The sequence below is a fragment of the Phascolarctos cinereus genome, unplaced genomic scaffold (assembly GCF_003287225.1).
Source record: "Phascolarctos cinereus isolate Bilbo 61053 unplaced genomic scaffold, phaCin_HiC Scaffold_5;HRSCAF=322, whole genome shotgun sequence".
Classification (NCBI taxonomy): Eukaryota; Metazoa; Chordata; class Mammalia; order Diprotodontia; family Phascolarctidae; genus Phascolarctos; species Phascolarctos cinereus.
In genome coordinates, this window is record NW_027555958.1 from 167,118,798 (window position 1) to 167,131,092 (window position 12,295).

At 39.9% G+C, this 12,295-nt stretch overlaps 1 protein-coding gene across 2 annotated transcripts in view; it reads right to left on the minus strand.

Moving 5' to 3' along the window:
• Positions 1 to 10,890, minus strand: part of FHL5 (four and a half LIM domains 5) — a 115,056-nt gene extending 104,166 nt beyond the window's left edge. The window contains exons 1-2 of one of the 2 annotated variants that reach the window (XM_020998320.2): positions 10,798 to 10,890; positions 1,174 to 1,327 (exon numbers count right to left, since the gene is read on the minus strand). The gene's annotated coding sequence lies outside the window, so the exon portion shown is untranslated. The remainder of the gene's footprint in view (positions 1 to 1,173; positions 1,328 to 10,797) is intronic. The other variant, XM_078155230.1, reaches the window with a different exon arrangement.
• Between the last annotated feature and the right edge of the window lie 1,405 nt (positions 10,891 to 12,295).

The window sequence follows — 12,295 nt, forward strand, 5'->3', positions numbered from 1 at the left end:
TGAATATGTTAAGAGTTATTTTGCCTGATACATATACTTATAATATTTATGTAGTCAATTACTTTTTATATACTTGGCTATGGAGGAAATGCCAGTGTTTGAAAAGGACATAGCTGGGTATATGAAATCATACCTCAAATACCTCTTGTTATTTATGGCAAAACCACATTTTATTAATTCTTGTCCTGTGTTCCCACACTTTAGAAGCAGCTATATTTGGCCTTAAGATGGATTATAGACATATAAAAGAGATATGTTATTCAAAGAGTGGAGGAGGAAGCTGAAACGTGTGTGGTGTGGATCTTTTCACACGTCTTTATTCTTCGCTTCAAGAATCATCACTCTAGGGGTAGCTTGTCTGTACGGGCTATAGGATCATAGAGCATCTCTGGGAATAGAACTCAAGATTACTAACAATTTCATTATTTTCAGTTACTGAGTACTAGATAACTTTTTCTTGAAGACAGGACACATACTGTCTTTTTATTTGAAACCAATGAGTGCCTTTAGAGAGTGCTATGTACTTTTTAAAAGAGCCCTGAAGGATACAACTAAAATAGTAAGCATTTGTTAAGCACTACTATATGCAAGACACCATGTTAGCTTATGAGAATACAAAAATAACAACAAAATGATTCTTGACTCTAAGGTACCTCATTTCGCCTGGAAGTAGAATTCATTCATTTAAGAAAATGAAATGAAAGAGAAATCCAAAATCTCTGTGTTTATCAGACAGTGATATCATATTCCAGAATGTCGGGACCACTTCAGGAATTCAGGAGACAACTGTAAAGCATTATTTGTAAGCTATGTTGTCCCACCCTCATAGAATCAATGTTAAGTCACATGAAGAGGTCTCTTTTGGGCACTCCAAATACCAACAAATAGCTGTTGGGCTCAATGTCTTATTACACTTACTTTTGCAATAGAAAACTCCAGGTTTACAGCTACTCAACCAGACAGAGGTTTGGCTAGTGTGGCCTCTGGAAAGCTCATGAAGATCTCTGGTACTTCAAACAACATTTATGCAACTCAGGTACCCCACAAACAAGAGGAAAGAATTTACCCAGACTCACATTTGATGCAAGCAGCTTCTCCCTGTGACTTACAAAAGGATGAAAGAAAAGAATATATTATATACTACGTTTTTTTTTCTCTCCAACAAATACATACTTTAATTCAAAAGAAGTAGAACAGGCTGCCAGGGATGTTTGAGGGTGTTCTCCGACTTCAGCTCTGTGGGAGAAACATGAGCATCAATTCGTTTCCTCCAAGTCTTGTAACTTGCAAAGAACTGACTCCCACTCTGCTGCGGAACAACGACTCCCTGTCCAAACACATTTACACACGGTATGTAGCAAATCTCCTGTAGGGTGTCTCTAAAGGAGAATTCAGCCTAGTGGATAGATTGACATTTTCTGATAACCATCCACATCCATCCATACCCATACACCCATACCCATGTACAAATGCCTGGCATAAATAATACATGTAGCCTACACTGGACTAAACCTTGAGTCTTTTGCAGTCCAACATTCTTTAAAATACAATTACTTGTCTGGTTGCATGATGGAAATAGCTGATGGGAAGGCTCTGGTCAAGTAGTTACACTAAAGTAATTAGTCCAGCCTGTGGCTCCCCACTGGGGAGTGTGTCCCCACAGTTCTCTTCCTATCTCTTCTCTACCAGGCCCTAAGGAAATTCTTGGCATTTGAGCCCAGAGATAACTCCTCACAAGCAATTATCTGTTTGGGGGTCCCTATGACAGTTTTGGGAGTCCCTGGGCATATTCTCTGGGGATCTCAAAACTCCACAACTATATAGTGACATGAGTCAGGGAGTAAGAGGGGGAGCAGTAGTTGAAGGAGAAAACCAAATAAATTTGACTTGTCCAAATGTGATTTCGTTGCTGTAGTGAACTCCCAGGTGAGGAAACTCCCTCTACCAAGGCAGTTCAGCATCTCCTCTGAAGATTAATAATCTTAGAGAGCTGACTTTAACACTGAAAGATTATATGACTGGCCAGGGTCACATAACCAGCATATGTCAGGAGGAAAATGCTCCTCTGCTAGATGAGACAGACATAGATAGATTCACACAAAGAGCTGTAGGTAGACATAGAGATAAACAGATGCATATATTCTGATTCTAAGCCTAGAGTTTTTCTTATTTTATTCTACTGTGTGATGCTCTCTGGATTCTAGTTCTAGTTCTAATTCTTTTAACTAGCAAAGGTGTCTGGACCCCATGTGTAGAGAGGCCCACATGTTGCAAGGATGTTATCCTTGTGCGTGGCTTAAAGGGGGGGCAGAATAGACATCTCTAGCCTCTACTCCCCCCACTCTTCTCCAAGGGAGGCTTTTATTCCTGCCAGAAGAGGAAGTAGGAAGTTGGGGACTACCACTCTGCTCTCCTTAGATAGAAGGGGTACCAGGCTAGAAGCATATCTATCTATTCCCTTAAATATTTTTGTCTAAGGATTATGATTGGATTCCATCTAACTTTTGACCACTTTGTCATTTTGGGGGAAGGAGGACCCCAAGTTCTATGTGCAAGGTATGACCCCTTTCCTATCTAATACCAGTTCTACAATGAACACACATAGTTAATAGCAAAAACAAAACAAAAGAGAGGATTCTGAGAAGATGGTTGAGTAGGTCAGAAAATTCCAAACTTTCAATATTTTTCACAGACAAAAGAGATGAAATAGTGCCTCAGGGTGAACATAGAGGGATAACCGTAAATAAGAGTAGGGGCAGAACAGGAGTCTCCCTGGGACAATCTGAGAAGATCTGAAGAAAAGTCCCAAGATGAAGTTCGGTTCCTATGAAGAGCAAAGACCTCTAGGCTAGGGACCACTTAGAAAGTAAGTGGCAAGCCTTGGGGTTAGCTGGGTTGGGAGGCTGCCTCTGCCCCAGCCACAGGAATTTTTCCCCTGAGACAATGAGGGGAGTTGGGTGTCTGAGCTGGGGAAGATCAAGGGAACCTCGACTGACAAGGAATGCCAGACCCAGCTGTGCTGTAGAGACATGGCTGGGGGCAAGAAGGAATCAGCATACACCCGGTGAGTGCAGAAGCAGTGGTGAGGATGCTGCTAGCCCTGGGTACTTACAGGAGGCTGGAGGTCTTGGTTTTAGTTCAAGGTCAGAGGGAAGAACTAAAGGAGGATGTGAGGTCAGAGGTGCTATCCCCCATCCCCAGGACTAGAGGTGATTACAAAAGTTAAGGTACTGCAAACAAAAAAAAATTCACAGGCAAAGGAGAAAGAATCTAACTGTAGAGAGTTATTATGGGAATAGAGAAGACTGAGGTTCATCTTCAGAGGAGGATGTTGAAGCAAAGAAACTCTCTTCTGCCCCAATGAGTAACGTCAAATGGCCACCTGCCCAGAAAGAATTCATCTAAAAACTTAAAAAGACTTTAAAAATCAAATGAGAGAGATTGAGGAAAAACTTAAAAAAAACAATCCAAGAAAAACAAGAAGATTACGAAAAGAAAGTCAACCAATTAAAAAAGGAGATCCAGAATTTTAAGGAAGAAAATGATTCTTTGAAAATCAGAATTGGGCAAGGGGAAGCCAGTGAAGTTATAAGAGAGAAAAAAATAATAAAAAATAATGTAAAGAATGAAGAAATAGAAGAGAATGTGAAATATCTCATAAGAAAAACAGCTGATCTGGAGAACAGATCAAGAAGAGAAAACATAAGAATAATTGGACTACCTGAAAGCTATGATCAAAAAATGAATCTTGATACAATAATATAAGAAATAATTAAAGAAAATTGTCCTGAAGCATTAGAACAAGAAGGAAAGTAGAAATAGAAATACACCGATCACCACCTGAAAGAGATCCTATGGGGAAAGCCCACAGGAATATTATAATCAAATTCTGAGATCCCCAGCTCAAGGATAAAATATTATGAGCAACAAGAAAAAATTTTTTTTAATATGGCAGCACCACAATTAGAATCACACAAAACCTAGCAGTGGCAACACTAAAAGACTGCAGGTCTTAGAACACCATATATCGAAGAGCAAAAGAACTGGGGTTCTAGCCAAAAATATCATACCCAGCAAAGGTAAGCACAATCTTGAATGAAAAAAAAAAAGGATATTTAATGAACTGTCAGAGTCTCTGGACTTTGTAAAAACATAAAAACCAAAACAAAACAAAAAAGCAAAACAAAAACAAAACAAGCCTGAACTTAATAGAAGATTTGACATACAAGAGCCAAGAGAAATATAAGATACATACCAAAAACTAATTTCAAGGGATTCAATAAGGACAGACTGTTTACCTTTCATGTATGTAAAGTGTGAAACGTATGTCTGAGATTGTTATTAGTAATTGGGTAGTTCTTAAGAAAGATTGGGGTAGACTTGAGTATGATATGACTTTTAAAAGTAAAACTGTTTAGGAACAGCTAAGAAGAGTAATTATCTTATACAAATAAGGTATGAGAGAAAGAATTGATGCAGAGGAATTGGAGGAGGAGGGCTGTTAGTTCTGGAAACCTACTTTCATCAGGAACGGGTTTAAGAGGGAACAATACATATATATCTAGAAGAGTATAAAAGTTTTCTGAATTCAGAAAGAAATAAAAGGTAAGGGGATAGGGTAGGGGGGAGAGGATAAAGGAGGAACATCTAGAGGGGAGGGTGGGGTAGGGAATCCAAACTCAGTCAAAGAGCTGCACTTGAGGACCTCTTAGAGGGCCACATGTGGCCTGGAGGTCACAGGTTCCCCACCCCTGTAGATTAAAGTGTGGGGTATAGAAGAATGTTTAGATTCATGGGAATGGGAAGATAAAGAATGGATCCTTGGGAGAATAAGGGAGGGATCTTTAGAGGGGAGGGTGAGAGAATAGGTCAAAGGGAGGTATAGAAGGAAAGAATGGGAGGATAAGGGAGGGATCCTTGGAGGAGGGGTAGGTTAAGCAATAGGAGGGCAAGGTAGCTGGCAGAAGTAAAGTAGAGGAGTTAGGAGGGATAGAAAATAAGAGATGTGCACAAGCATAAAAGCAAAGATCAGGAGTAGAATTTGTTGGGGAAAGTATATGTCTATATATGTATGTTTGTATATTGGTATGTATGTGTATATATGTATATGTATATGTATATGTATGTATCTATTTACAGATAGATTGTAGCCTTCTGGGGGTGGGGGAGGAAGGGGTGAAAAGAACAAAGTAAAAATTGCACAGCAGAGAACAAAAGAAAATTTACAATGAAGCAAAGACAAAAGGGCCAGTTCTCAGCACATGTGGTATTTACTATATAGGCTTTCTTAAAATGGAAATTTATTACTATATATTTTGAATCTTCTCTTACATTCTGCTGTGCACATGACATGCTTGCATTTTTGCTTTTTTTCTTTTGTATTTAAGTTTCAATATTTAAGTTTATAATGGCTCTTTTTCTTTTCCTTTTTTATCTTTTTTCCTGTCTTTATTTTAGTTTTCAACATTCACTTCCACAAGATTTTGAGTTCCAAATTTTCTCCCCATCTCATCTTTTCCCCCACCTCAAGATGGCATGCATTCTGAATACCCCTTCCCCTAATCTACTCTCATTTCTATCTCCCCCTCCCCTTCCCCTTCAATTTTCCTGTAGGGCAGGACAGATTCCTATTACCCCATTGCCTGTACATCTTATTTCCCAGTTGCATGTGAAAACACTTTTTAACATTTGTTTTTAAAACTTTGAGTTCCAAATTTTTTCCCTTCCTCCCTCCCTACCCACCCTCATTGAGAAGGTAAGCAACTCGATACAGTTTATACATGTGAAGTCATGCAAAAAACTTCCATAGTAGTCATGTTGTGAAAAACTAAGTATATTTCCCTTAATGCTATCCCACCCTCCCGTTTATTCTATTCTCCCTTTTGACCCTGTCCCTCCTTAGAAGTGTTTGCTTCTGATTACCCCCTCTCCCAATCTGCCCCCCCATCATCTCCCTGCTCTCTTGTTCCTTCCCCTCCCATTTTCCTGTAGGGTAAGATAGATTTCCATACCCAATTGAGTGTGTATGTTATTCCCTCCTTAAGCCAAATCTAATGAAAATAATATTCACTCATTCCCTGTTACCTTTCCCTGTTTCCCTTCCACTGTAAAAGCCTTTTTTTGTCTATTTTATGTGAGATAATTTATCCCATTCTACCTCTCCCTTTCTCCTTTTCCCAGTATAATCCTCTCTGACCCCTTAATTTCATTCTCCAGATATCACCCCTTCATCTTCAACTCACCCTATGCCATCTCTTTCTCTCTCTCTCTGTGTATATGTATATACACATACATATAATTTTTCCCTCCAACTACCCTAGTATTGACAAAGGTCTCATGAGTTACAAATATCATCCTTCCCTGCAGGAATGTAAACAGTTCCACCTTAATAAGTCCCTTATGATTTCTCGAGTCTTGTTTCTCTTGAGTCTTGTATTTGAAAGTCAAATTTTCTATTCAGCTCTGGTCTTTTCATTAAGAATGCTTGAAAATCCTCTATTTCACTGAATATCCATTTTTCCCCCCTGAAGGATTATACTCAGTTTTGCTGGGTAGGTGATTCTTGGTTGTAATCCTATCTCCTTTGATCTCTGGAATATCATATTTCAAGTTCTGTGGCCCCTTAATATAGAAGCTGCTAAATCTTGTGTTATCCTGATTGTGTTTCCACAATACTTGAATTATTTCTTGCTGGATGCTTGCAATATTTTCTCTTTGACCTGGAAGCTCTGGAATTTGGCTACAAAATTCCTAGGAGTTTTCCTTTAGGGATCTCTTTCAGGAGGTAATCAGTGTATTCTTTCAATTTCTATTTTACCCTCTGGTTCTAGATTATCAGGGCAGTTTTCCTTGATAATTTCTTGAAAGATGATGTCTAGGCTCTCTTTTTTTTTTATCATGGCTTTCAGATAGTACAATAATTTTTAACTTCTCTCTCCTGGATCTGTTTTCCAGGTCAGTTGTTTTTCCAATGAGATATTTCACATTGTTTTCTATTTTTTTTATTCTTTTGGTCTTGTTTTACAATGCCTTGATTTCTCATAAAGTCACTAGCTTCTAATTACTCCATTCTAATTTTTAAGGAAGTATTTTCTTCAGTGAGCTTTTGGACTTCCTTTTCCATTTGGCCAATTCTGCTTTTGAAGGCATTCTTCTCCTCACTGGCTTTTAGACCTCTTTTGCCTTTTGGGTTAGGCTATTTTTTAAGGTGTTATTTTCTTCAGTATTTTTTGGTGTCTCCTTTAGCAAGCTGTTAACTTGTTTTTCATGATTTTCTTGCATCACTCTCATTTCTCTTCCCAGTTTTTCCTCTGCTTCTCTTACTTCCTTCTCAAAATCCTTTTTAAGTTCTTCCATGGCCTGGGACCAATTCATATTTTTCTTGGAGGTTTTGGATGTAGGAGCTTTGACTATGTTGTCTCCTTCTGGTTGTATATTTTGATCTTCTTTGTCACCAAAGAAAGAGTCTATGGTCTGACTTTTTTTTGCACAGTTTGCTCATGATCTCAGCCAATCACTTGAGTTATAAACTCTTCGTTAAGGTAGGGATCTGTTTCCAGTGTGGAGAATGTAGTGTCCCAAGCTTCGGGGGTTTTGTGCGGCTGTTTTCAGAGGTGTTTAAGAGGCAGCTAAGTGGCGCAGTGGATAGAGCACAGGCCCTGGAGTCAAGAGGACCTGAGTTCAAATCCGGCCTCAGACCAAACACTTGACATTTACTAGCTGTGTGACCCTGGGCAAGTCACTTAACCCCAATTGCCTTAAAAAAAAAAGTGAGGTGTTTACTCCTTTCCTGACCTGTGCTCAGGTCTATGAGTAACCACAAGCACTCTTTTCTGCCTTGGAACTGTGAGGAAGATTCTCTCTCTTCCACCACTACAAGCTCCACTACGCCAGCACTCCTCCTCACCACAGGACCACCACTCAGAACAGTGACCCAGATCCAAGCACAGACAAAGCAAGAGAATACTGCCTCAGCACCAGTAAAAGGATCCCTGCAATCTCCCTCTGATCAGCCACTTGATTCCCCCTAAGGCTGTGGGCTGAGAGTTCAGGAAGCAGCTGCTGAGCTGGGACTGGGGCTTGGACCAAGCTTCTCTCTCACCCAGAGTCACAGATTTTTCCTCCTGACCTTCTAAGTTGTCTTTGGCGTTTGTGGGTTGAGAAGTCTGGAAACTGCCACAGTTGCCTGTGATTCAGTTCCCTGAAGCCTGTTCCAGGTTTGCTGAGGCCTGGTCTTTGCCTGTGCACCCATGCTGAACAGCATTCCTCTCCCAGCCTGGGCAAAAGACCTTTTCAATCAACCACCCAAGTCGTCTTGGACTGGAAATTTGTTTTACTCTGTCTTTTTGTAGGTACTGCTGCTTTAGAATTTATTTAGAGCCACTTTTACAGGTATTTGGAGGAGTTTGAGGGACAGCTCAAGCAAGTCACTGCTTTTACTCTGCCATCTTGGCTCCACCATCTCTTTTTTCTTTTCTTATTGTGTAATTAAGTTTTAGTAATGAAAAAATAAAACAAAATGCTAAACAAAAGAAACCCCAAAATTTTATTCAAATTGTAGTAAAACAGAAATCAGAGAAAGTATGCTTTGGAAAATATATTCTAGATAATACAGAATGAAGGAGTTCTCCTAATAGGAGTGAGATAACTTAGCTCAACCAAAAGAGAGCGTCCTAGATCTCACCCAAAGGAAAACTCCGTCAAGTTTTGAAAGTTGCAATCTGGGAATGGGGACATGATGGAGACTGCCTGTCCCTCTCATGTCTTCCCAGACAGAGCCTTTAATTCAGCAACCTGAAGTGGGGTTGTCCTTTTCCATCTTCTTTCTTGAAGCTGGAAGCCAGCAGTACCGAAATGAAGAATCCCCAAAAGGGAATTGGCTGGAAACTGAAGCTCTCACCTCTCACCAACTCTGCCTCTCCCTTCACACAGGGCAGAGCCTTTATATCCACCAATAAGAGAGAAGCTTGTATAGCTTCATGGTACTCCCAGGGAATTTGTTATGGTTCCAGGAGTACAAGACACCACATGACCGCAGAGATGGCATTAGATAAAAGTATTGATGGAATGGTGAGTTTCTGGGCCAATCTGGGAGCTATCAGAACTTAAACTGGCATCAATATTGCAGTAGTGGCGAGAATATTAAAGAGGATCCTGGTCTAAGCTTCTGAATGCAGAAGGGTTCCTAAACTAAGCAGGAGCCAGAAATACAAAAGCAGAAAAGGACACAGTCTTGATACAGAGAATCAAATGCTTACATTGCTTCTTCACTGGAATGGTGAGTCAAATGGATTGTTCAGGCCTATATACTTTGGAAGACCTGTGCTAGAGCACCCTTTCATAACCATATGCAATGTCGCAACCTCTCTACAAAAGCTCCTCTAACAGGCTGCATTTAAAGAAGCATAGTGTTCAAAATGAAGGAGGAGAAGAGTCCCACTGCCCTCTGCCCACACCTGGAGCATCTTGTTCTGTGAACCACATTTTAGGAAGAACATTGATAAGCTGAAGAGTTTACCAAAGACAGTGACTGAGACCTCCAGATTATAGGAATTGCTGAAGTTAAACTGGAGAATAGAGAATGTAATAGCAATCTTTAGTTCTGCCCCAAGGCATAGGTGGGGTCTCCAGAGATGCAAATATAGGCTTACTTGAAAGAAAAAATTTCCTAACAATTAAAGCTAAAGAAATGGAATGGGCTATCTCAAGAGGCTGTACCTCTCCTGGGATTTTCAAGCAAAGGTGAATGACCATTTGTTAGGATGTTACAAAATGTTTTCCTTATGTACCTTCCTCTTTCAAATGCCACCTTCTTTAAGAGGCCTTTCCCAATTCCCCATCGTTTCGATTTTTTCTGTCTGTATCCTGTATTATTTGTGACACTGTGTTCCATCTCCCAGTTATATAGCACCTGTAAAATACTGTTATTTTTAAAACAGGCCTTTGTTTTGAGGAGTTTGAGGTCATTAAAAGAGTTTTTCCATTTCCTGAAGATAATTTGGCATGTTCTTCTCATGTTCAGTTCTGGGCACAACTTGTCATCCATTCATCCTATATGTACCACATATTTGAAAACATGCTGCGTCCCATTAGAATGTTAGGTTCTTGAGTGCAAGAAGTGTTTCATATTTATCTTTACATCCTCAATGGCTAACATTAGTAGACACTAAAATGCTATTGGATAGGAAGAATTTTTGTTGGACTAAATGATCCAGTTTCAGATTCTATAAACTTGTGTTTGAAAAGTGGAAATTAATGCTTCCTGTACTTAGCATAGTTCTTGGCACACAGTAATTACTCAGTAAATGCTTTCTTATTCATTCATTAACATCACAGCAATGTTCTTAAGAAAGTACTTTGTAAACTACAGTATTATATAATTTGATTTCTTGGGCTGTTGCGTTGCCTGTTGTCTATCTTTGTAAAGTTCTTAAGGTAATGGGCCCCTTTTGTTATATAAGGTGCTAGGTGGACGATAAAGGTAACGTTTCTCTACAATGCAGTCACGTCACAGCAAGGAAATTCCTGAGAGGGAAGGAATCAGTGTTCAGCTGTCTCAGACACTGGCCTTTTTAGATTTGGGCTTTTTCCATCTACCCTGTTTCCCCACATATTTCTAGGCTCACTCTCTCCAGATCTTTTCTCTGTATTCCAGTTGAGACAAAGTTAATTTCTCAAAAGCATTTTTGTCCTTAGAATATTAAGCCAAAAGAAATGAAAAATAAAATAGTGGTTTACGTCTACATAGTAGAAGCTTCCTGAACTAAATCAGAATAGCTCAGTTCATAAAGAGTTTACCAGATATCAGTCCTCATGCCTCTTGATGACTTCCATTCAGAGTGCTGTGAATGTTTCCTACATGGATGACAGCCAAGGAAACTTATATACCTAGCCTGAGACAGATGTATGTTACTGCTGTTGCTAAGCCTTTGTCCCACCCCCACCCCCACAACTGTATTATGACAGTGGGACTTTAAGAGCATAATATGCTTGAAACACTGGTCACATTTCCTCAAAGGGAGAAAGAGAAGCAGATGGTTAGATATAGCTAGAATACATCAAAAAGTTTTTTTTTTTTTTTTTTTTTTTACTAACTACTGTATGTGGGTTAGTAATTTTTTAGGTTACTAATGACTAGTTTATTCAACTAATCAATAAGCAAGCATTTAAGTGCCTGGTATGTTTCAGGGATTTTGCCACGTGCTGGGGATATAAAAGCAAAAGTCCAACAGTTCCTGACCTCAAGGAACTTATATTTACATATTAAGGGAGGTAGGTGGGACATGTAAATGTATATATATACTCATACATATATACACGTGTATTCACTATATGTGTGTATAGTTATGCACACACACACACACACACACACACAACTGGGGAGGGGCAGAGATCTAGTAGCTGTGGGAATTAAGAAAGACTTCATGCAGAAGGTAGCTAAGTCTATAAAGTCTTGACTTGAGCTAATCTATAAAGAAACTAAGGCTTCGAAGAGGCAGAGCTGAGGAGGGAGTACTTTCCATAAATGGAGGACTGTAAAAGACAGATGAAAGGGGCAGCTAGGGGATGCTATGGATAGAGTACCGGTCCTAGAGTTAGGACCTGAGTTCAAATGTGACCTCAGACACATGACACTTACTAGCTGGGTGACTCTGGGCAAGTCATTTAACCCCAATGAAGGAAGCTAGAGTTTCATGTGTGACGAACAGTAGTAAATCCACTTATTGCTAGACTACTAGACTACCTGAAGAAGACTAATAAGGCTGAAAAAGTCAGGTTGTTAAAGGTGCCGGGGGTCTGCTCACTCTTGTGGTTGTTCAGTAGTGTCCAACTCTTCATGACCCTGTGGACCACACTGTCTATGGGGTTTTCTTGGGCAAAAGATACTGGAGTGGTTTGCCATTTCCTTTTCCAGTGGATTAAGGCAAACAAAGGTTAAGTGACTTACCTAGGTCACATAGTTAGTGTCTGAGGCTGGATTTGAACTCAGGTCTTCCTGACCTGGCAGGTGACAGTTAAGTGGCACAGTGGATAGAGTACTGGGGCTAGACTCAGGAAGACTCCTCGTCCTGAGTTCAAATTTGGCCTTAGACATTTATTAGTTGTGTGGCTCTGGGCAAGTCTCTTAACTCTGTTTGCCTCAGTTTCCTCATATGTAAAATGAACTGGAGAGGAAATGACAAAATGCTCCAGTGCCCTTGACAGAAAACCCCCAAAAGGGTCACAAAGAGTCCAATACAACTGAAAAACGAGTCAACAACAACTTCCTGACTCCAGACCCAGCACTCTATCCGCT